This window comes from Hyperolius riggenbachi, chromosome 7 (assembly GCF_040937935.1).
Source record: "Hyperolius riggenbachi isolate aHypRig1 chromosome 7, aHypRig1.pri, whole genome shotgun sequence".
Classification (NCBI taxonomy): Eukaryota; Metazoa; Chordata; class Amphibia; order Anura; family Hyperoliidae; genus Hyperolius; species Hyperolius riggenbachi.
Window position 1 is genome coordinate 238,694,707 of NC_090652.1, and position 25,239 is coordinate 238,719,945.

Genomic DNA, 25,239 nt, shown 5'->3' on the forward strand with positions numbered 1-25,239 from the left:
AATCCGCATGCGGACAACGCATGCGGATTCGCTATAGTGGAAATGAGCCCTTACTCTGTGTATAGAACTCTCAGTAACGAACATTCTGTACAGATCACTTGGCAGAACTAAAGATGTCGCCACCAGTGATAAATTAGAAAATGTAAATTGAGTTGAAGAAAAATTAAACAATCTCTTTCTGTAAATCCAATAAAATTCATTTCACTTCTTAACCACTTCACCACTGAGGGGTTTTACCTCTTGAACACCAGAGCAATTTTCACCTTTCAGCGCTCCTTCCATTCATTTGTCTATAACTTTATTATTACTTATCACAATGAAATGAACTATATCTTGTTTTTTTCGCCACCAATTAGGCTTTCTTTAGGTGGGAAATTATGCCAAGAATTATTTTATTCTAAATGTGTTATAATGGAAAAATAGTAAAAAATGTTGTAAAAAATTATTATTTTTCAGTTTTCGGCCATTATAGTTTTTAAATAATGCATGCCACTGTAATTAAAACCCATGAAATGTATTTGCCCATTTGTCCCGGTTATAAAACCGTTTAAATTATGTCCCTATCACAATGTTTGGCGCCAATATTTTATTTGGAAATAAAGGTGCATTTTTTTCAGTTTTGCATCCATCCCTAATTACAAGCCCGTAGTTTATAAAGTAACAGCGTTATACCCTCTTGACATAAATATTTAAAAAGTTCAGTCCCTAAGGTAACTATTTATGTTTTTTTTATTGTATTTTTTTTTTTTATTACATTGTATTTTTTTATTTTTTTTTATTTTCCCGTTCATTGATCTCCGGGCGAGCGGGTGGTGGCATGTACGAGCGGTGGGAGCGCGGACAGCGGCGGGAGCGCGGGAGGTACGGATTTCTCCGTTCCTTGGATTTTTAGGGGGGGAAAAAGGGACGGAGAAATTCGTACTGCGGGGGGTAAAGTGGTTAAATATCACTATGTGTGTCTCCTATATGATATATTTAACTGAGATTTTTTTTCCTCTTTTTTTTTTTTACAATACAATATATATGTATGTATGTGTATGTACAGAGGGGCTGCAGCATACAACAGGAAAACAGTGACGGGCTCTTGGTTACGCTTTAACGTGCTTAAAGAGAACCCGAGGTGGGAATTACTTTTACTATTGGGGCACAGAGGCTGGTTGTGCGCACTAAGACCAGCCTCTGTTGCCCCATCGTGTGCCTCCATGTCCCCCCTGCTCGCCGCTTTACCCCCCGCATTGCTGGCTGTGTCGCCAGCTCAATGTTTACCTTGCGCTGTCAGTCAGCGCCGCTCCCCCGCCTCCTCCGCATCGGCGCCACCCGCCGCGTCACTTCCCTCCTATCAGCGGGAGGGAAGGGACACGGGCGGGTGCGCCGATGCGGAGGAGGCAGGGGAGCAGCGCTGACTGACAGCGCAAGGTAAACATTGAGCTGGCGACACGCTGCGTGTCGCCAGCAATGCGGGGGGTATAGCGGCGAGCAGGGGGGACATGGAGGCACACGATGGGGCAACAGAGGCTGGTCTTAGTGCGCACAACCAGCCTCTGTGCCCCAATAGTAAAAGTAATTCCCACCTCGGGTTCTCTTTAAGCTCACCAACTGCGCCAAAGTGTCCCCAATCTGGTGAGTCCTACTCTACCATGCAAAATGCCAGTTTTTATAAGCAGTCTAGTGGGAACTAATCCAAAAACCCAAAAGTCAACTACATGGGAAAAAAGGAAATTAAAAACACCTCACCTTTCACTAGCTACCAAACGAACTCTCTGAACATGTGCCATGCACTCATTTATATACTTAACTGTGCTAGAGGTGGGCGTGGTCATGCAGGCTCACAGGGGAAAGTTATAAATAAATTACCAAGGAGTGAGCAGCACAAACCAAATTTTTTATGCAATTCTATGCAAACCTTAAATACCCCTAAACCCCCTTAAATACTCTTTCTCATAATTGGATTCACCTGTGTATGTAGGTCAGGGGTCACTCAGCTTACCAAGCCAATTTGAGTTCCAATAATTAGTTCTAAAGGTTTTGGAATCAATAAAATGACAACAGTGCCCAAATGTATGCACCTGCCTAATTTTAATTAAACAATCTCTCTCTGTAAATCCAATAAACTTCATTTCACTTCTTAAATATCACTATGTGTGTCTCCGACCTATATGATATATTTAACTAAAAAAAAAAAATCGTCTTTTTTTTTTTTTTTTTTTACAACTCAATATATATGTACAGTGGGTTGCAAAAGTATTCGGCCCCCTTGAAGTTTTCCTCATTTTGTCATATTACTGCCACAAACATAAATCAATGTTATTGGAATTCCATGTGATAGACCAGTACAATACAATACAATACAATTCAATACAATAACATTTGTAAAGCGCTTCTCTCCCATAGGACTCAAAGCGCATAACAAAGTGGTACAAAGTGGTGTACTTGTGAGAAGTGGAACAAAAATCATATATGATTCCAAACATTTTTTACAAATCAATAACTGCAAAGTGGTGTGTGCGTAATTATTCAGCCCCCTTTGGTCTGAGTGCAGTCAGTTGCCCATAGACATTGCCTGATGAGTGCTAATGACTAAATAGAGTGCACCTGTGTGTAATATAATGTCAGTACAAATACAGCTGCTCTGTGATGGCCTCAGAGGGTGTCTAAGAGAATATTGAAAACAACAACACCATGAAGTCCAAAGAACACAGCAGTTAGGTCAGGGATAACGTTATTGAGAAATGTAAAGCAGGCTTAGGCTACAAAAATATTTCCAAAGCCTTGAACATCCCACGGAGCAATGTTCAAGCGATCATTCAGAAATGGAAGGAGTATGGCACAACTGTAAACCTACCAAGACAAGGCCGTTCACCTAAACTCACAAGCCGAACAAGGAGAGTGCTGATCAGAAATGCAGTCAAGAGGCCCATGGTGACTCTGGACGAGCTGCAGAGATCTACAGCTCAGGTGGGGGAATCTGTCCATAGGACAACAATTAGTCGTGCACTGCACAAAGTTGGCCTTTATGGAAGAGTAGCAAGAAGAAAGCCATTGTTAACAGGAAAGTGAGAGCCTGGAGCGGAGCTTGCGACTGCGTAGGGCACGGCATGATAAGGTAGCCGTTGCCCCGGCAGTACTGGGTTGATCTGGTGGGCGGGGGGCGGAGTTTAGGCGCGCGGCAAGAAGGGGTGCTTGGGTAAGGAGAAGGGGGCGGGTCATTCAGCTTCCGTGAGTGCTCAGGGAAAGAAGCTGGAAGCTGAGCGCCCGCACCCCGGAATGGACACCTTAGAGGAGCTAGTGGCACGGATCAGGTCGGAGGCTGCATCTCGCGGCCCGGCCTGGGTCCAACTGCAGCTGTCGGCGATGGGAGCCAGTATGACGGGGGAGGCTGGGGAGCCAGGTGCAGCTGCGGCGACCAGCGCTCCGACCCCGCACGTGGAGGAGAGAAGGACGTCCCGCCCACCGGACCGGCTCAGCCCTGAGCCTCCAGGTAGAGCCCAGCGCCGAGCGGGGAGCCCCAACCGAGACCCTCCGCCTCCCCCTGCTAAGAAGGCGTCAGATGGGACGCGGGGGGCTGCCGAGAGGAACCCTGAACGCCGTCAGGACTCACCAGGAGAAGGGCCGTCGGGCGGGGCAGCCAGCAGTGACGCAGCGGCCAGAAGACAGGAGGCCATCAGCCCCCGCACAGCGCGGCAGACAAAAAGGGCCCAGCGGAAGGACAACCACCCTGCGGGCGCCGCGCCACACACCGCGGCGGCCCGGTCGGGTCACAGTGGGAGCAGCGCCTCCACCAGGAAGAGCAAGTCTGGAGGCCGGGCAGCTGTGCCCAAGAAGAAAACCAGGTCCCAGCAAGGAGTGAGGAGGCAACAGCCGGAGCAGCGGCCCAGTGGCCAGGCGGCCAGGGGCAGCTCCGCTTCCGAAGCTGAGTCAGCGGTCGAGGAGGAGGTCGTCGCCAGTGGATCCGGAGTGACGGCTGGCAGGGACTTGCGTCCGGAGCAGCCAGGTGAGGCCAATATAGCTGCTGTTAAGGCTTTAGCCACATTGTTGTTGGGTATGTGCGGGGTAGCCCCTGGGGGAGCGGGAGGCACTGGGGTGGCGGGGTCTCTGCAGCCAGGGCAGGGGCAGGTGGTACCAGATGGAGGTACAGGAGTCTCAAGTGTTGTGGGGGGAGCAGTAGTGGCACCGGGGTCTGCTTGGGCACCCGGGTCGGGGGGTGTGGTGGCTGGGTCGGCAAGTGTCCTGAGCCCGCCGGCATCTCAAGTAGATGTTGCGTCTCAAGCCAGGGTCCCGCTAGCGCAAGGGGTGGTTCAGGTGGCGCCGCCGGCGGCTATGGGTTTAGTGGGGGTACAAGCGGAGACTGTGGTGCGGCGGAGGTGGCACGTTCAGACGGGGCGGGACAGGTGCGTTTAGCAGACGCGGCTTTTGCAGAGCTATATGTGTGTTTTAACGGTCTCCTGGGTTTCCACCTAAAGCAGGAAGTTAAAGAAAGGATATGGAGAGGGGAGTATGTGGAGATATTTTCATTACTTCCCCTTGAGAAGTTTAACCTGGATAAAGGTAAGCCGGACGAGAAGAAGAGGGAGGAGGAACGGCGGTACAGATTGATTCCGCGCACTTTCCAGAATTGGTTCCAGGCGTTCTCAATTCTGGCGAGCGTGATCGGGGAAAGGCAGCCTGAGCATTGCTCGGCGCTCTTCGGTTACATGGATTCCATAGGGGAGGCTCATCGGTCCTATGGGGGTAACGCATGGTTGCGTTACGATGAGCAGTTTAGGCAAGAGAAAGCAGTTCGCCCTGCGGTGCGCTGGGACCACAAAGATATAACTCTTTGGATGCGTCTCATGATTCCAGCCAGAGGTCCTCAATCCTTTCAGGCAACGGCCAGCGGATCATCTGCAGGTGGTCAGCTGGCCACCAAAGGAAAGGGCGTGTGTTGGCAGTATAACGACGGTTCCTGTCGTTTTGGCCAATCATGCCGGTTCAAGCACGAGTGCTCCAATTGCGGGGGCTCGCACACGGCCGCAAGATGTTACAAACTCAAGAGAGGCAAGCATGCAGATGCTGGGCATAAAAGGGATGACGCCAGTGAGGGTGGCAGAGATGGTGGGGTTTCTAAGCAGGTTTCCTAATCAAGAAATAGCTGAATTTTTACGTTTGGGTTTTGAAGAGGGTTTTGTTATTCCAAGCAGCTGCTCGTTGCAGTGCAGCCCTCCGTTTAAGAATTTAAAATCCGCAAACGAGCGTCCGGAAGTTGTGGACAAGAAGATAGCTAAGGAGGTGGAGGCGGGGCGGTTAGCGGGCCCCTTTCAGACCTGTCCCTTAGTTGGTCTGGTGGTGTCCCCCCTCGGGGTGGTGCCAAAGAAAGAGCCCGGGTCATTTCGCTTGATTCACCATCTGTCTTTCCCACGGGGCGCTTCCGTGAATGATGGCCTGTCAAGTGATGACGCGTCGGTTGTCTATACCTCTTTTGACACAGCAGTTAGTTGGGTAAGACTGTTAGGGCAGGGTGCGTGTTTGGCGAAAACCGACATTGAGTCGGCTTTTCGTCTGTTGCCAGTTCACCCGTCCAGCTTCCGGTTGCTCGGGTGTTTTTGGAAAGGTAAGTATTTCGTGGATAGATGCTTGCCCATGGGTTGTTCGGTGTCGTGTGCGTTTTTTGAGAAGTTTAGCGGGTTTTTGGAATGGGCGGTAAAGGACGTGTCGGGCGTGCAGTCAGTCATCCATTATCTGGATGATTTTCTGTTTATGGGTCCGGCGGATTCGCCGGACTGTGCATATGCCTTGGCAACCATGAAGCATGTTTGCAACCGTTTGGGGGTCCCGCTGGCAGAAGAAAAAACGGAGGGGCCTGCTACGGTACTGAAATTCCTGGGCATCACCATCGATACGGTATCTATGGAATGTAGGTTACCGCAAGATAAGGTGGATGATTTGAAAGGGGCCATTGCGTTGGCAGTTCAGAGTAAGAAAATGACTTTGAGGGAGGTCCAGTCATTGGTGGGAAAACTGAACTTCGCATGCAGAATCATGCCCATGGGGCGTATATTTTGCAGGCGCCTGTCATTGGCGACGGCAGGGGTCGTGGTCCCACATCACAGGATTCGGATGACGGCGGATCTTCGGGCGGATCTCCGGGTTTGGCTGACATTCCTTGAGGAGTTTAACTGCAGGGCGGTTTGGATGCAGGATACGGTAAGTAATGCCGATTTGGAGTTATTTACCGACGCGTCGGGGTCCCAAGGCTTTGGGGTTTTCCTGGGGGGGCAATGGTGTGCGGCCCCCTGGGATGCGTCATGGATTGAGGCTGGTTTCACTACTAACTTGGTGTTACTTGAATTATTCCCCATAGTGGTGGCGCTGCGAATATGGGGAGGGCAGCTGGCGAACAAGCGAGTTAGGATCCATTGCGATAACATGGGGGTGGTTTCAGCGATCAATAATTGCTCGGCGTCATCCCCTCCGGTCATATGTCTACTACGGCAGTTGGTGTTAGAGTGTTTGCGCCTTAACACATACGTGTTTGCAGTTCATGTGCCTGGGGTTGACAATGTGATTGCTGATGCGCTTTCTCGCTTTCAGTGGGACAGGTTCCGGGCGGCGGCTCCCGCGGCGGAAGAACGTGGGGTTCCTTGCCCATCCGCGGTGTGGAAGATTCCCTTCGGGCCGTGTCTGGAATGATCGGGAGATCGTTGTCCGAGCCATCAGCGGCAGCATACACGGCGGTCTGGAACGCGTGGGATGCTTTGATGAGTCAAGCTGGGGGTTGTGAGTCAGACAACGACAGACTGTGCTTATTACTGTATTTTTTGGGTAGGAACTTTGTGGATGGGGTGTCAGTGTCTGCGGTAGCAAAGAAAATGGCGGCGATGGCCTTTTGGTTTAAGGCCAGGGGTCTGCCAGACGCGACCAAAGATTTTAGGGTCCGGCAGGCGTTGAGGGGTTATAAAAAAGGGGCGGTAACAAGGGATTCTAGGCGCCCGGTTACGTATCAGTTGCTTGAACGTTTGTTGAGGGTGCTGCCGGACCTGTGTGCGTCACCCTACGAGAATGTCCTATTCTCTACGGCGTTTGTTTTGGCCTTTTTCGGGGCATTTAGAATAGGTGAGTTGGTGAGCCGCAGCAAGCTGGGAGTGGGAGGCATTCTCGCGCAGCACGTAACGGTGCGCAGCGATTCAGTAGTGATCCATCTGCAGCGATCTAAAACGGACCAGTCAGGCAAGGGGCGGGATATTACACTATTCCCTATTGGAGGACCTATGTGCCCGTATGGCAAGGTCATGGATTTCCAGGCGATTCGCCCCGGCCAGGCACCGGTGTTTTTATCTCATCAGGATGGGATTCCTTTGTCCCGTTTCCAATTCGTGTCGGTGTTCCGAAAATGTTTGGGATCCTTAGGGCTCCCTCAGCAGGAGTTTGCCTCCCACTCGTTCAGAATTGGGGCGGCTACCGAGGCGGCACGTTGGGGTTTAGGGGAGGAAGTCATCAAGAGGATTGGTCGGTGGGACTCCATGCGTTACAGGTCGTACGTTAGGCCCCATTTGGTATAGGTTAGGGGTGTTTGGAGTGTATCAGTTGTTGTTAGTTTGTTTTTTCTTGTTGCAGATGCTCCAGCCATCGTGTGGATTGTGGGGCACTCCTATGTTAGTAGGGGCGCAAGGAGAGCGGATGTTCGGCCGGAGGGCCGACAGCTGGGCTTTCCGAGAGCCCAGGTACGTATTCATTGGAGGGGCTTTCCAGGTATGGTGTGGCCTAGTCTTTTGCCAGAATTGCATAGTATGGCCAGATTGGACAGGGCCCCAGATGTTTTGGTGCTTCATTTAGGGGGCAATGATCTTGCCTCAAAATCCACCAGGATAATCATCAAGGAAATCAAATTTGATTTCCTCAGAATACGTGCTCTTTTTCCAGCTACGGTCATAGTATGGTCGGACGTAGTTGCCCGTGAATATTGGAGGCTGGCCATCTCCGTGCGCAAGGTGAACAAAGCCAGGATAAAGCTTAACAAGGAGGTGGCAAGATATTTTGTGAGAAATGGGGGGTTGGCCATTAGGCACGGGGAGCTCGAGGAGGACATTGGGCTGTTTCTCAGGAGGGATGGGGTACACCTCACAGATATTGGGATGGATCTCTGGGCCTTGGGGTTAGAGGACGGGATTCAGAGAGCTTTGAGGTTGGGGGCCTCAAGGGCATAAGGTTTCATGCCCTTTCGTGGTGGAGGGGGATAAGGGGGCTCCGGAGGTAGGTTATTGGATTTGTCGCGGGGCAAATCCGGTTTGATGAGATCCTCGACAGGAGGAGAGTAATTTTATGGGGCATGCAGCTGTCCTCGAGCCGAGATGCGCGGCTGTGGGCCGGTTACAAGGCTGCATGTCACTCAAGTGTGAAAACAAAATTTGTTCCAGTGGGTACCTCCGGGCCCCTGTCCCCAGCTCTCTGTTAGGAATTTTACGGGTATGATGGTTGTGTTGTTTTTGCAATTTTGGGTTATTGTTAATTTGGTTAAATAAAGATGGGCTGCTTTGGCCTAAATTAATCCAATGCCATGGTAGTCCGTGTTTCATTTATTAGGTCATGTAAGTGGGGGTCTTTAAATAAATGGTTTGAGGGGTAGATAGGTTTACCTTTATCAAGTGAGAGCCTGGAGCGGAGCTTGCGACTGCGTAGGGCACGGCATGATAAGGTAGCCGTTGCCCCGGCAGTACTGGGTTGATCTGGTGGGCGGGGGGCGGAGTTTAGGCGCGCGGCAAGAAGGGGTGCTTGGGTAAGGAGAAGGGGGCGGGTCATTCAGCTTCCGTGAGTGCTCAGGGAAAGAAGCTCCCTCCCTCCCTCCCCTGTTTTGTATGGTTAGGTGGGGTTTTTGGTTTAAAGGGGGGGGGGGGTTAAGGGACGTTTATTAGTCATTGCAGCCGGAGGGGGATAAGGGGGCTCCGGAGGTAGGTTATTGGATTTGTCGCGGGGCAAATCCGGTTTGATGAGATCCTCGACAGGAGGAGAGTAATTTTATGGGGCATGCAGCTGTCCTCGAGCCGAGATGCGCGGCTGTGGGCCGGTTACAAGGCTGCATGTCACTCAAGTGTGAAAACAAAATTTGTTCCAGTGGGTACCTCCGGGCCCCTGTCCCCAGCTCTCTGTTAGGAATTTTACGGGTATGATGGTTGTGTTGTTTTTGCAATTTTGGGTTATTGTTAATTTGGTTAAATAAAGATGGGCTGCTTTGGCCTAAATTAATCCAATGCCATGGTAGTCCGTGTTTCATTTATTAGGTCATGTAAGTGGGGGTCTTTAAATAAATGGTTTGAGGGGTAGATAGGTTTACCTTTATCAAGCATAAGAAGTCCCGTTTGCAGTTTGCCACAAGCCATGTGGGGGACACAGTAAACGTGGAAGAAGGTGCTCTGCTCAGATGAGACCAAAATTGAACTTTTTGGCAAAATGCAAAACGCTATGTGTGGTGGAAAACTAACACTGCACATCACTCTGAACACACCATCCCCACTGTCAAATATGGTGGTGGCAGCATCATGCTCTGGGGGTGCTTCTCTTCAGCAGGGACAGGGAAGCTGGTCAGAGTTGATGGGAAGCTGGATGGAGCCAAATACAGGGCAACCTTGGAAGAAAACCTCTTGGAGTCTGCAAAAGACTTGAGACTGGGGCGGAGGTTCACCTTCCAGCAGGACAACGACCCTAAACATAAAGCCAGGGCAACAATGGAATGGTTTAAAACAAAACATATCCATGTGTTAGAATGGCCCAGTCAAAGTCCAGATCTAAATCAAATTGAGAATCTGTGGCAAGATCTGAAAACTGCTGTTCACAAACGCTGTCTAGCTAATCTGACTGAGCTGGAGCTGTTTTGCAAAGAAGAATGGGCAAGGATTTTAGTCTCTAGATGTGCAAAGTTGGTAAAGACATACCCTAAAAGACTGGCAGCTGTAAATGCAGCAAAAGGTGGTTCTACAAAGTATTGACTCAGGGGGCTGAATAATTACGCACACCCCACTTTGCAGTTATTTATTTGTATAAAATGTTTGGAATCATGTATGATTTTCATTCCACTTCTCACGTGTGCACCACTTTGTATTGGTCTTTCACGTGGAATTCCAATAAAATTGATTCATGTTTGTGGCAGTGATGTGACAAAATGTGGAAAACTTCAAAACTTCAAGGGGATCGAATACTTTTGAAAGCCACTGTGTATGTATATATATATATATATACATTTATATATATATATATATATACCTGTATATACGCAACTGTCCCTGCGTATAGCACGAACAGATGTCTATGTGTAGCGTTGTCCGTGCTTTTTGCTACTGCACATGTGCGCAGCACAGACCCAGCCTCACAGAGGCAGTAGGACGGGGCCAGGGAGCCGGGCGGGCGTGTGAGCGGGCGGCCGGGTGTGCAGCGGGTGTACGCGTGTCGGGTGCGCGTCGGGTGCGCGCTTGGCGGACGTGTGCGACAGGCGGGTGCGCGCATGAGATGAGCAGACGCGCGGAGACAGACCTAGCCTGCTAAGGTCACACACACATATATATATATATATATATATATATAATATATATACATATATATATATATATATATATATATATATATACATATATATGTATATTAATATTGTAAAATAATAAGCAATTTTATGAATTGTGCTACTTTCACTGCAGTTCCTCTTTACACTAACAAATAAAGAAAAGTTCACATTACACATACGGTAACATAAGGAACAGTTGGAAACATATCTTGTTAGGAGTAGTTTAGGAAACAGATGAAAAACATGCAAAATGCATTCCTCGGAACTACAGACTTTACCCAAAACATGATTAATTCAATGTTTAATTAGGATCTCCCAGGACCCTGACATCACTCTAAAAATACTCGAAATGATGATAGAAAGTTTTCAGAAGTGGGCTTCTTAGCGCTTCACACTCCGCTGCAGCTGAATGACGGAAGTGGCGGAAGCAGAGCTGGGATCACAGAAATGCTACAGCTTATTTAAAGCTTTGTGCCTGACAAGCCGAATTATCTAACAAGCTCAGATGAGAACCTGATCTGCTGTGATTAGTAAGGGATGCATGAAGTGTCTTCAGTTTAGGTTCTTAAGGGTAACTCCACTGTGGTGGAGAAACAAAATCACATTTGCCTTCACTGCACAAGCCATTATGAAATTGATTGTTGTTTTTCAATGTCTGTCTACAGCTGTTAGGCCCCATTCACACTTGAGCATTTTGCCGGTGATTTCGGCAAAACACTCAAACGCTAGCGCTTTTGAAAGCGCTAGTGCAATAAAATCCTATGGGCCTATTCTTACTTGGGCGATTTGCGCTAATCGCCACAAAGCGCGAAACGCAAACGCGTGGCCTGCACCATTTTCAGGCAATTTTTCCGGCGATCGCGGAGAAATTGCTGCATTGTCCAGTGATTTTTCCATGTGAAATCGCAGAAAAATCACTCCCGCAAAACGCCTTGCCCTTTCAAGTGTGAATGGGGCCTTAGAGATTTAAAATATTGGAAAAAATATCTGCCTAAAGTGTTAAGCTGGCCATACACTAGGCCGATTCCTGCCAGATCGACAGCAGATTCGATCACTGGGATCGAATCTGCTGTCACATCGCTCCCGCTACACGCCGAATTTCGATCTATTTCGTCCGATCCCGTCGATCGCTCCGTGCGGAAAATTACCGTCAATCGCCCGCGGGTAGGGAGCGCGTCGCTAGCGGCGTTCGAGTGCCTGACGACCGACGCAATAGAGCGGCAATACATTACCTGCTCCGCCGGCGCGACTCACCCCAGTCACCGCTGCTCCGTCTCCGCGCTGGTCTCCAGGTCTTCACTTCTTCCTGCCCGGCAGGAAGTTTAAACAGTAGAGGGCGCTTTACTGTTTAAACTTCCTGCCGGGCAGGAAGAAGTGAAGCATGCCGGAGACCAGACCAGAGCGGAGACAGAGCAGCGGTGACCGGGGGCAGTCGTGCCGGCGGAGCAGGTAATGTATGCGGGGGGGGGGGGGGGGAGCGGCGGCAGCACCACCACCACCACAGATTGTGAACGGTTTCAGGCTGAAATCGGTTCACAATCTGTTTGCTGTAAAGGTAGCCATACGATCCCTCTCTGATCAGATTCGATCAGAGAGGGATCTATCTGTTGGTCGAATCTGATGGCAAATCGACCAGTGTATGGCTACCTTTAGTGTACATAAAAAGGGGAATTAGTAGAAAGGGAATTAGTAGAATCAAATAAGTTGATTTAATATATTGCAGAATGAGAAGTAGAAAAAAAATTCCCTGCTTGAAGCTCCGCTCCGTCATCAGTCTCCCAACGGCGATCGCTGCTAGGAGACTGTTAGACGGTGAAACCGCCATCTATTTACATGGTACAGCGCTGCGATCTACGGCAGTGCTGTACTGGGGACAGTCGTGTCACTCGGCTGTCCCTTGGAGAAACTGAAGAGCGATCGGCTGTATCGGCTGATACCTATGACAGCCGATCACAGTGATTGGCTGGTGGAGGGAGGGAGGGAGGGGCTATAATAAAAAAAAAATTAAACTTTATTTTAAAAAAAGACAATAAAATTAATAGTAATAAAAAAATGCCTGGAGCAGCGATCAGAGCCCAGAAAAGGGGGGGGGGGGGGGGTGTCACTTGTGTGCTGAGTTGTACGGCCCTGCAGCTAGCCCTTAAAGCTGCAGTGGCCTGAATTGTAAAAACTAGCCTGGTCACTAGGCGGTGGGGGGGATGTAAACCTGTGGTCCTTAAAGGGGCACTATGGTGAAAAATTGTAAATTTTTAAATATGTGCAATATTATACAAATAAGAAGTACATTTTTTCTAGAGTAAAATGAGCCATAAATGACTTTTCTCCTATGTTGCTGTTACTTACAGTAAGTAGTAGAAATCTGACAGAGGTGACAGGTTTTGGACTAGTCCATCTCTTCATGGGGGATTCTCAGAGATGTATTTCTTTTCAAAAGCACTTAGTAAATGGCAGTTGCTCTGTCCAACTGCCAAAAAACTGTGCAGCGAGCAGGGAAGCCAGCCAGCATCATTGTTTAAATCCTTTTTAGGGAATATCTTTATAAAGAATAAAAGCCTTGCTGAGAATCCCCTATGACGAGATGGACTAGTCCAAAACTTGTCGCTTCTATCAGATTTCTACTACTTACTGTAAGTGACAGCAACATCGGAGAAAAGTAATTTATGGCTCATATTATTCTGGAAAAAAACGTAGTTCTTATATGTGTATGTTTGAAGATAAGTTAAATTTGAAAAATTTTCGTTATAGTGCCCCTTTAAAGAAAACCTGAACTGAACATTAAAAGTCAAAATAAACATACAGAAGTCATACTTACCTCCTGTGTAGTCTACTCCTCAATCTATTTTTCCTCTCCTGCATCCTGTTTGTCCACTGTGATCAATGGAATTCTCCGTCCTCCATTTTGAAAATGGCTATTACCCCATAACAGCTTCCTGGTCAGCACACTGTTAAACTGTAACATCGCCCACTTGAGCCATAGGGAAACATGGACACATATGACACTAACTGATATATAACTGACAGCAACTGATATATTTCAGTTCTGACGAAATGTTGTCAGAACTGGAAGGGATCACTGTAAGAAGAAAATGGTGAGCTTCTGAGAGGAACTGATGGCAAGGTAACTATGTAATGTTCATTTGAAGTTACCTCATGTGTTTATTTTAAATAATTTTACTCAGTACAGGTTCTCTTTAAGTGGTTAAAGCAAACCTGGGATCCAGCATCAGGACCCTCTGAAAGTTTAAATGGATTACGTAAAATTCAATTTAAAAATCGTAATTACATATAATCGTAATCGCAAAATTTTACGTTACATTTTTCATAAGTAAAATGTGCATATTACAATCATCACTAGGACAGAAAGAGGCACAAAGTTGGACCTCAGTGGCAGAGGTGACACAGTGGGGGGCAGATGTGGCACAAAAGAGGACACTGAAGGCTCAGGGGAACAAAGGTGACACAGAGAGGGGACACTGTAGGCACAGGGGGGCACAGACGAGGGACAGGGGACAGAGATGGCACAGTGTTCCGACTTAAGAATGGATTCATGTTAAAGAGAACCCGAGGTGGGGTTCTGACAATGCAATCCACATACAGAGGCTGGGTCTGCCTATACTGCCCAGCCTCTGTTGCTATTTCAATCCCCCTAAGCCCCCCGCTGCGCTCTGCTATCCCCCATAAATCACAGCCGCGCTGCCGACACGCAGTGTGTCACAGCAGGCTGTGTTTATCTCTGTACTGTCAGTCTGCTGCTCCCCAAGCCTCCTGCATAGCTCCGGTCCCCGCCCGCGTCCCTTCCCACCCCACTGATTGGCGAGAAGGGATGCGGGTGGGACCGGAGCTATGCAGGAGGCGGGGGAGCACGCAGAGTGACAGTAAAGATGTAAACACAGCCCGCACAGCGCGGCTGTGATTTATGGGGGATTGCAGAGCGCAGGGGGAACTTAGGGGGGATAGAAATAGCAACAGAGGCTGGGCAGTATAGGCAGACCCAGCCTCTGTACGTGGATTGCATTGTCAGAACCCCGCCTCGGGTTCTCTTTAAGAACGAACCTACAGTCTGCAATCTCATTTGTTACCTGGGGACTACCTGTATACAGTATATATGCAATGTCGTTCAAGGCCTATAAACTTTGAGGGCCATGGCCCTGACATCACACTGTGGGAGGGGTTTCACCACAATATCAGCCACACAAATGTCCCTGATGATCTATTTGAGAAAAGGTAAAGATTTCTTCAGGGAAAGGAGGTATAGGCTACTGATTGGGGGATGAAGGTCAATCCTGGGTTAAAGTTGCCACAGTGCTGTGTTTGAACAGTAAGGCTGGACAGTGCTGTGTTTGAACAGTAAGGCTGAACATGGATTGTTAACAATGCAGGTTCATTTCCACATTAAAGGGGCACTATTGCTAATTTCATCTTTTTCAGACCCTTTAACATACATATGTCTTTTTGGAGTAATGTTATGGCACAGTATATAGTCTAATACAGGGGTGCCCACACTTTTTCAGCTCGCGAGCTACTTTAAAATTTGCCGAGGCCAGGAGATCTACCAACGTCTCAAATGCTAAGCACGCCCCCCAGCCCCCCCCCCCCCCGCATAGGTTAGCCAGGTATATGGGCCCTCAGTGTAGGTTAGCCAGGTATATGGGCCCTCAGTTTAGGTTAGCCCTCAGTTTAGGTTAGCCCTCAGTTTAGGTTAGCCAGGTATATGGGCCCTCAGTGTAGGTTAGCGAGGTATATGGGCCCTCAGTTTAGGTTAGCCAGGTATATGGGCCCTCAGTGTAGTTAGCCAAGATGCGGCCGAGAGGCCGCAATCTACCAAGAAGGCGGTCGCGATCTACCGGTAGATCGTGATCGACCTATTGGGCAGCCCTGGTCTAATACAAATTTAATTGTTCACTGCCAATAATGATTTATAGCCAGGCAGTCACGTCAGTAGCTTTACCTTTCCGACGCCAATGCAGACTATACCATTGTATAGTAGGGAGGCATCTGTTATTGATGGTAGAGCTGCCATTATTTGAATCCCCTCTGGCCAGCTCATTTACCTTTTTCCATCTTGTAACTGCACAAATGTGCAGTTACTCTGCTCACAGCAGCCGCCGTAAAGCGTAGGATGCAGCCTCCTCCGTACAGCGCTGGATGTGTGCGCTGTGTGTTGATACGCTGCCCAGCCGCCAATGACCCCTTTCGCTAAGCTGGCAATGAAACAGACACCTATTCTTGTCCGTTTCTATGGCAACCTGACCGGCTTCTGAACTGCACAGTCCTTGGTGGCCGGGCAGCATATCAACACACAGGGCACTCAGCCAGCGCTGTATGGAGGTGGCTGCGTCCTACGCTTTACGGCGGCTGCTGTGAGCTGAGTAACTGCACGTTAGTGCAGTTACAAGGTGGAAAAAGGTAAATTAGCTGGCCAGAGGGGATTCAAATAACGGCAACTCTGGGATGCCTGGCTATAAATCATTATTGGCAGTGAACAATTACATTTATATTAGACTATATACTGTGCCATAACATTACTCCAAAAAGACATATGTATGTTAAAGGGTCTTAAAAAGATGAAATTAGCAATAGTGCCCTTTTAAGGCAATCCCCTTTAAAGCAATATAAGGCTTCATACTGTGTAGCCATACTACCTCAGCAGTGCTGGCTTCTATCACTAATAGGTATTTGCTGAGCCCTGGTAAGTCCCCATAGTAACATGAGAATACCACAATAGACTTGACTACCAAACCTCTTCTCCTTGCCCACCTTACATCTGTCTTGCCTTGGTGCTAGCACAAAGACCAAAGAGTGAGTGGGGCATGGCTATCTTGGGAGGGGTGTGACAGGGGATGGAAGATGTGGCAGGAGTTAAAGGAGGCATGGCAGGGCTTTCCAAATGGGAAGTTCAGCAAAACACTGGGATCCTGATGTGGCAAGGCTGCAGAGTTATAAGATAACCATGGCAACAGTATAATTTGGTGTACAGGACTTCCCAGAATTCTCCTCTCTTTGTGTGATTGTTTCCTTTGCTTACTCCAAACCTTTGCAAGCAAAGGAAGTAATATATAATACAACACTTACATCCCTTACATTGTTTCTAAGTGTAATTACAAAGTCCCATTATAAAACAGGGTAGAAATGTACACATGTGTGGATACTGAGGATATGACATACTGAGGATATCTGTTTTTGAGTTTTACTAATAACCACTTCCTGCCAGGAAGACCGGGACGGCAGCTGCTGTGCAGCACATGCAGAGTGCCAGAGAAGATAGTTAAATAGGACTTGTAAAAATACAAATATAATGTATCACATGAATGAATTGGTGAGAACTGTTTTTTTTTTTTTATGTGAGGGGAGATAACATTTGAATCCTTATACTCCCTAGTAAACTCGAGGATATTGACCGCAATTACAATGTATAATATGATAACAGTAGTAATAACAGTAGCTGCTTTAACAACATGATTATTAAATTATTTTTGTTGTCATTTGTAGTTGTAGTTTTTTTTTTTTTATGTTACAGAGTATCCAGTTCAGCCATAGAGAACCAGAACCTGTAGGATTTTTGATGAATTTTGTAGTGCCAAAAGAAGGCTAAAAGCCCCCATACTAAGAAAACTAAGCTAAATTACCATACGTGTACTTGTCTAAACATAGTATTCTTCAATGCAAAAGTACGAGGGTAGGTAGAGGGAGGAGTACACTTCAATTGAAACACAATTTCCTATAAAAAGTATAAATTTTATTCGAATATTGCATCATAAAACATCACTTTCTATTCCAATCTAAAAGGGTGTACACCCAAGGGGGAGGGTGGCCGGCCCTAGCCTAACCGTCACTCAGTCATCCAAACCACCATACACACAGGGATAATTTTCCAATTGCGTACTAAGCCAATGCATAGATGTCCACAGGACTATGTAGGTGAAGGTGTAGGTTCCTCCAGTAATAGCATTTAGGCAAGCAATGAGAGTTCCAGTGTGTGTGGACAAGGAGAGAGTAATACATCCGCTTTAAGCCACAAGTAACAAGCACAGTCCGCAGACCTCAGACAGCAAGTAAAAGACCAGTAAAGCAAAGATAAGCAGCCAGCAGCAAAGCCATGCCTAGAGCCCACGATCATCAGCTATACTCTACCCGTTCCATGCAGTTTCCGGGTGTCAAAGGTGATAACGTGATAGCTCACAGTTCACTTGAAAACGGGTAGTGTAGGCTTGCTGTAATCCACAACCAGGAGGAGAAGCTGGTCCATTCCAATGCTATGGCTAGAATCGTCAGAGTCCAAGATGGAGCTGTATGCAGTGCCAACAAAGGATGTCCGGATAGTGCGGCTAAGCGGGATGGATAAGGCAGAGGGCGGGCATACTCCACGAGGGTTACACCAACACGCCGTGTAGACCCGACATGTTTCGCCGGTTCACTTCCGGCTTTCTCAAGGGGGCGTGTCAACCAGCAGGATACACGCAATCACGCACACGCTGTCTATTAGAACTGATCATTGGCCAATCCGGGCGCAGCCGCCCATACCAACAACCCGTCAGCGGAAACAACCAGTGTCCACCGACAAGGGGAGGGGATGGGGGCGGGAGCGTCCAGCGGCCATTACTTCGGAGACCAATATAGACAAGGTTTAAACTGGTTAAGTGGAACAGTGGCTTGAAAAAAGGAGAATATAGAAAAACATGCAAAATATGCGGCGGCCACAGAACTAAAAACTGGGCTCCCGTATAGGAAACTATCCATATAAATTATGCATAAGATTTCTGATAATAGCCACAAGGTGCGTGGTGCAACCACAACGCAAGGCCAGGTCATGTCCAACATCTTTCAGGTCAGAGGCACACGCACTATTGATGCACCACTAAAGGTAAATGGCGCACCAAAACACACAGGACACCAGGGAAAGGGAGAACCCGCCAATCACAGCGGCAGGAAGGAAGAATAGCTCTGCGAGTCATTCAGCCCAGGGGGGGTGGTGGCATTTAGTTCAAAAATCCACCGTGCTTCACGTTGGAGGACCAGTCTATCGAAATTACCCCCCCGGATGTTGGTATGTATGCGGTCCAAACCTATGACCCTAAGGTCGTGGTACTTGCCCCCATGTACCGTCTTGAAATGTCGGGCCACCGGAGACAGAACTACTGGGTCCTTACTTTTAATTTTAGATATGTGTTCACCAATCCGTCTCCTGAGTTCCCTCTTGGTCTTCCCAACGTAAAAAGCTCCGCAGGGGCAGACCAAGAGGTATACCACAAGAATGGTGTCACAATTGACAAAATGAGGAAGTGTCCAGGTTCTACCGTCCGGCAGGTCGACAACTTTCCCTACCTGCATAAAGCGGCAGGTTGTACAGCCACCACATCTGTAAGTCCCCGTCACCCTACAGTGTCTGGTGGTGTCTCCTGATCCATTGTAATGGCTATTAACCAAAAGGTCTCTTAAGGAGGGCGCCCTCCTAAAAGAGACTTTAGGGGACTCCGGAACCAGGGAACTCAATTTGGGATCATTACGCAAAATGTACCAGTGACGTCTCAGAATATCCATAATCAGACCACTCTGGACAGAATATCTCGTACAAACAGTCGAAAGGACTGGTTAGCACTCCAGCTTTTCCAAAGCAATTTAAATCTTTATTCTACAATACACGCAGGGGCGTAGCAATAGGGGTTGCAGAGATTGCGACCGCATCGGGGCCCTTGGGCCAGAGGGGCCCCGAAGGGCCCTCCTTCAACTACAGTATTAGCTCTCTATTGGTCCTGTGCTCATAATAATCACTTCTATAGATACTTTAAATAGTGGTAATCATTAAGAAAATGTTCCCCATGTCCTTCTTGCACCTCTGACACTGTAGTTGCCATTGGCAGGTTTTGGTCTGCCGTATCAATTGTTATGTATAGAGTGCTTGGGGGGCCCCATTGTAAAACTTGCATCGGGGCCCACAGCTCCTTAGCTACGCCACTGAATACACGTGTAAAAACGCTGCAAGGTTGACAATTGTTTCGGGGCCACAGCTGGTTCCCTTCATCAGAACAGTGCAGGCATGTCTGCACTGTTCTGAAGAAGGGGACCTGCCGTGGCCACGAAACAATTGTCAACCTTGCAGTGTTTTTACACATGTATTGAAGAATAAAGATTTGAATTGCTTTGGAAAAGCTAGAGTGCTATTCAGTCCTTTCGACTGTTTGAACTGTATCTGATGTTGCTTCACATCAATGGCCTGCCTGGACCTGCTCTTTTCTCTATTATTAACATATTATTCTTAGGAAGATTTTTGGTTACTATTTGCCCTCTCCAAAATTCTATGTTTTTGCTGGTTCTCCGTGACTAAAAGTGGAATTGAACTCTTGCACAGGACAGAAGGAACAGACTTCCCAGCAAGCTCATGGTGACCCAGAACTCTTTGGAGGACAGAAGGAAAACATAGATAAATGCACCCTGTATGTATTTAGAGAGCTTAGCTTGTCTAATTCCCCCTCACCTGTGACTAATCACCAGTGTAATTTTAATCTCTTAGCTGTCAGCTGGCTGCATTGGGGCAGAGCAGCTAATGTGTAAACACAGGATGTTAACCCTTTGTCTGTTTACATGAAATCAGGATGTAGACACACTGCAGATTTATTGCAGGATTTGTATCAGCTGTAACAAAGAAATGTTTTTCTTTAAAGAGTTATTATGCTGTTGCTTATCTTTTAGAGCAGAGAGGAAGTTCTAAGTTCAGGCCCGCTGTAACTGAATCATTTGTATCACCTTTATCTGAGAAGTCCTGCTATATCTCTCCAGGCACAGGAGTAGGCCACAATAGCCTTAATGGGAACCTGAAGCAAGGAGTATATAGGGGCTGCCATATTTATTTCCTTTTAAACAATACCAGTTGCCTGGCACTCCTGCAGATCATTCTGACATTAGTAGAGTCTGAAACACACACCTGACACAAGCATGCAGCTAATCCTGTTAGATTTTTGTCAGAAACATCTGATCTGCATGCTTCTACAGGGTCTATGACTAATACTATTAGAGGCACAGGATCAGCTAGCCAGCCAGGCAACTGGTATTGTTTAAAATTAAATAAATATGTCAGCCTCCATATCCCTCTCACTTCAGGTCCCCTTTAAACAGATGTGTGTAAGTTGGATTGTATGGATCTGTAAGATTAATACGCTATACGTGTGTTATAAATTAGTGGTTTTGGATGTATGCCTGACACAGAGGAATTAATTGCATATTCTCTCAGTGTTCTGAAGTGATGCATTAGGCGGGGTGAGTTCTGGCACATGTAAAGCGTAAAGCTGTATTACTCACTGACCTGAAGTGATGCATTATGAGGGTTATTGCTCATTTAAAGCTGTATCACTCAAGGTCCTGAAGTAATGCATTATGGGGGTGAGTTCATGGGCATCCGCACATTTGGCAAAATGGGACATGCGTCCCCCCCACTGGCCAGCTGCTGCCCCCCCCCCAGCCACCAGAACCTGCAGGAGGAGGAAGCAACACAAAAGGAGGGGCAGCAGGGACAGCGGCTGGGAGGGGGGGCCAGACCCCCCACCTCCCTCACCTGGGTCTCCTTCTTCTGGCGCTTCCCCCCTCCAAATTAGCAGCGGCAAACAGAAGCGGGCATCAGCGAAGAGGAACTACTCACCTTTTTCCTGCTTTCCAGGCGATGGTACACAGCACTATCGTCACGTGACACTGGTCACCGCCTTCTCCACCGCTCTGTGCTGCCTGATTAGCGGAAGCACAGTGAGCGGCGGAGAAGTTGGAGACCAGTGTCACACGATGATGACGCTGCGCGCCATCGCCTGGAATGCAGGAAGAAGGTGGGCAGTTCCTCTCCGCCCGCTAATGCTCGATTCTGTTTGCTAATTTGGAGGGGGGAAGCGCCAGAAGGAGGGGACCCAGGTGAGGGAGGTGGGGGGGGTCTGGCCCCCCTCCCTGGCGCTGTCCCTCCTTCCAAGCTTCCCCCATACTGGGGGCAGCTATGCTATACTTGGGGCGACTATACTACCTACACTGGGAGCAACTATACTAGCTATACTGGTGGCAACTATACTCTCTCTGCCTTTCTGATGTCCCTTTCTGCTGTCACTCTCTCTCTGTGTCTTTCTGCTATCTCTTTCTTTCTGCTTCTCACAGTTTTTTCCTCTTCTCCCAGTAGGATATAGTTTCCTCTCCTCATCTGTGGAGGTGAAATCTGGGATGTGGGCGGAGAGTCTCTGGAAGTGGGCATTCCTCAAAGGTGTATATTTGCTGCAGTGTAGCAGGAAGTGGGCCACATCCTACAGGACCCCCTGGTCACATTGCCTGCACAGTCTCTCCTCCCGGGGCTTCCATGTCTGTCAGTGTCGCCCTGTCTCTAACTCCAGGTTGTGGGCGCTCAGACGGTACAGACTCAAGGCCTGTCTGTCTTTGTGGTGGTGTAGCCTCTCCAGATATGGAGCCATTGTGTACTCCCTCTGTAGTGATTGGTATACAGTGAGTTTCTGGGAGTTCTTTATGTCACTTCTCCATCCCTCTAGGTATCGGTCCTTGCAGCTTTCTATCGTTCATTTTATTTAGGCTTTTGTCAGCCTCTGTTGGTGGTCTTGGCTGGGCTGGCTGTTGACGCTTTGTTTCAAAGCGCGTGATATGGCCTCGCCACCCTGGCTCAGTGAGGCTTTATGGTGGTAAGTGCTGGGGCTGCTGTTCTGTATATGCGCCCAGTATGAGAGCGCCCTCTGCTGGATAGTCAGCCATAGTGGGAATCTGCCTAGCTCTGCCCGGCAAGCTGAGTTTGAAGTGCTGCGATGGACTTGGAGAAGATACTTGCAGAACTCTAGATGGAAGATTTCTGTTGGGCTGTAGTTCCATTTTGATTGGTCAGGGTAGGTGACCGGGCCCCATACCTCACTGCTATAGAGCAGGATTGGGGTGATGATGCTGTTAAATATCTTTACCCAGACTCTCACCGGTGGTTTTAGGTGGTAAAGTTGCCTTCTGAAGGCATAAAACGTTCTGCATGCTTTTTCCTTCAGGCACTCTACTGCTGGTTTAAAGCTCCCTGTTTGGTTAATTTCCAGCCCCAGGTAGGTGTAACTGTTTGTGGTCACCAGTGGGCAGCCACTTAATATAAATGAGGAGGTGGGCGTTTTTAGATTTTTCCTCTGGAACACCATCACTTTTGTCTTCTTTGGGTTGATGGGCAGTGCCCATGTGGTGCAGAAACTCTCCAGTACTGCCAGGCTGTCCTGTGGGCCCCTTACTGTTGGGGAGAGCAGCAGGAGATTATCTGCATACAGCAGGAACTTCACCTCGTGGTAATGCAAGAGGAGGCCTGGTGCTGGGGAGGATTCCAGGGCTACAGCCAGTTGGTTAATGAATATATTAAAGAGCGTTGGACTCAGACTGCAGCCCTGCCTGACTCCTCGACCCTGCTTGAAGAACGCGCTTCTCTTCCCGTCCACTTTCACACTGCATTGGTTCCCAGTATATGAACTCTTGATGACATCATAGGTTCTACCTCCTATTTCGCTCTCTAGGAGTTTTAGGAAAAGTCCTGGGTGCCACACCGAGTCAAACGCCTTCTTAAAATCCACAAGGCAAGCGTGTATTTTGCCGCGTGAGCTGTGGACATGAGTCTTGATAAGGCTGTGCAGTGTGTAGATGTGGTCGGTAGTGTTGGGCGAACAGTGTTCGCCACTGTTCGGGTTCTGCAGAACATCACCCTGTTCGGGTGATGTTCGCGTTCGGCCGAACACCTGGTGGTGTTCGGCCAAACTGTTCGGGTTCGCCCGAACGGCTCATTGCCTGGCCGAACAGGGCCCCTGTTCGGCACGAACAGGGCCCTGTTCGCCCGAATACTGGCCCCCTATGGGGTCGCAGGCATAAGGGGGGAGCATGCCCCGATCGCGGGGGGGGTCGGAAATTCCCCCCACCCCCTCCGCTAGCGCTCCCCCCTCTGCCCGCTTCCCTATTCAAAAGTTAGGAAGTGAAACTGTACCTGTGCGGCCGGTAGTGGGTGACTGGCAGTGGGAGGCACTATGGAGAGACTGAGGAGGAGGAGGAGTCCGGAGAGTGACGCGTTGAGGGAGGCCGGGCAGTGGGCGGATCAGCAGTAGTACGGTACTACTGCTGATCCGCCCACTGCCCGGCCTCCCTCAACGCGTCACTCTCCGGACTCCTCCTCCTCCTCAGTCTCTCCATAGTGCCGCCCACTGCCAGTCACCCACTACCGGCCGCACAGGTACAGTTTCACTTCCTAACTTTTGAATGGGGAAGCGGGCAGAGGGGGGAGCGCTAGCGGAGGGGGTGGGGGGAATTTCCGACCCCCCCCTGCGATCGGGGCATGCTCCCCCCTTATGCCTGCGACCCCATAGGGCCCCCAAAAGCGGGATGTTCGGGGAGTTCGGGGTTCGGCCCGAACATGCCGAACATTGCGGCCATGTTCGGCGAACTTTCCCGAACCCGAACATCCAGGTGTTCGCCCAACACTAGTGGTCGGTTGTGCGGTGGTTTGGCATGAACCCAGCTTAGCTTTTGCTGAGTACATCCTGCTGTGTGAGGAAGGAGAGGATCCTTTTATTGATGATGCTGTTAAAGAGTTTCCCCAGGGTACTGCTGACACAGATTCCTCTGTAGTTTGCTGGATCGTATCTGTCCCCATTCTTGTAGATGGGTGTTATGAGGCCTTCACTCCGGCCTGAGGAAAGGAGCGCGCACTCAGGATAAGGTTGAATAGTCTTGCGAGTGCCTCATGTATGTCCCGGGGCTGTATTTGATCATCTCTGGCAGGATGCCATGCCATCAGTACCGCTAGCCTTCTTACATTTTATCAGCTTTGTTCTTTCTCTTATTTCCTGCAGCCTTGGTGCATCCAGACAGTTTTGAAAGTCCTTGATTGTCTCCTCCATGTCCTTCAGTTTTGCGGCTATTTGTTTCTGTTCCGGGGTTTGGGCATTTTCTGGGATGTCTTTGTAGAGGTCCCTGAAGTAGTGGAGCCAGATTTGGCCATTTTGGATGTGAAGAGGGATTTTCTTGGGCTTTGTCCCAATATGGTTCCAAGTCTCCCAGAGTGAGTTGTCTTGGGGGGACTCCTCAAGCTGTTGGAGTTTGTGAGAGATATGGTTTTGTTTTTTCCGCTTGAGGGTGTCTTTGTATTGTCTCTGTAGGTGGTCATGGGCTTCCCTTAGGTCCTGGTTGTTTGGGTCTCTGTGCTTTTGGTTAGAGGCTGCCCTTAGAGAATTACGTAGAGCCTTACACTCACTGTTAAACCATTTTTGGGACTGTTTATTTGTGGATCTCTTAAAGTTGGTCTGCTTGAGGCCAGCGAGTACTGCCATGTTATATAAAATGTTGCTGAAGTCCTTCACTACATGGTTGACACCTTGTTGGTTTGGTTCATATAGGTTGGTATGAAAGTTTGTCAGAAGTTCTTGGATTTTGGCAGTGTTGGTCATGTTGGTGAATTTGATGGCAGACTCTTTGGGCCATTTGAAGGATGGTAGACGCTTGTAGAGACCGGTCTGGTGAGGCTGCTGTGTGGTTGGTTTATCAGTGGATTTCAGGTACAGCAATATTTGATTGTGGTCTGACAGGTGTGTTTTGGGGTGACTATGAGGGCATTGATGTTTATGGGGTCTGTGTCTGTGACAGCATAATCTACCACACTGCTGCCTACGTGGGAGTTCATAGTAAATCTTCCAAGAGAGTCACCCCTAGTTCGCCCATTCATTATGTCTCTCTCTCTG

At 48.6% G+C, this 25,239-nt stretch overlaps 1 protein-coding gene and 1 long non-coding RNA gene across 2 annotated transcripts in view; one reads left to right on the plus strand and one right to left on the minus strand.

The window, feature by feature from the left end:
- Positions 1-15,818, minus strand: part of ITGA4 (integrin subunit alpha 4) — a 299,845-nt gene extending 284,027 nt beyond the window's left edge. The window contains exon 1 of the mRNA XM_068245421.1: positions 15,577-15,818. The gene's annotated coding sequence lies outside the window, so the exon portion shown is untranslated. The remainder of the gene's footprint in view (positions 1-15,576) is intronic.
- Positions 15,785-25,239, plus strand: part of LOC137524910 (uncharacterized) — a 43,668-nt gene continuing 34,213 nt past the window's right edge. The window contains exon 1 of the long non-coding RNA XR_011022804.1: positions 15,785-15,931. This is a non-coding gene — a long non-coding RNA (uncharacterized lncRNA). The remainder of the gene's footprint in view (positions 15,932-25,239) is intronic.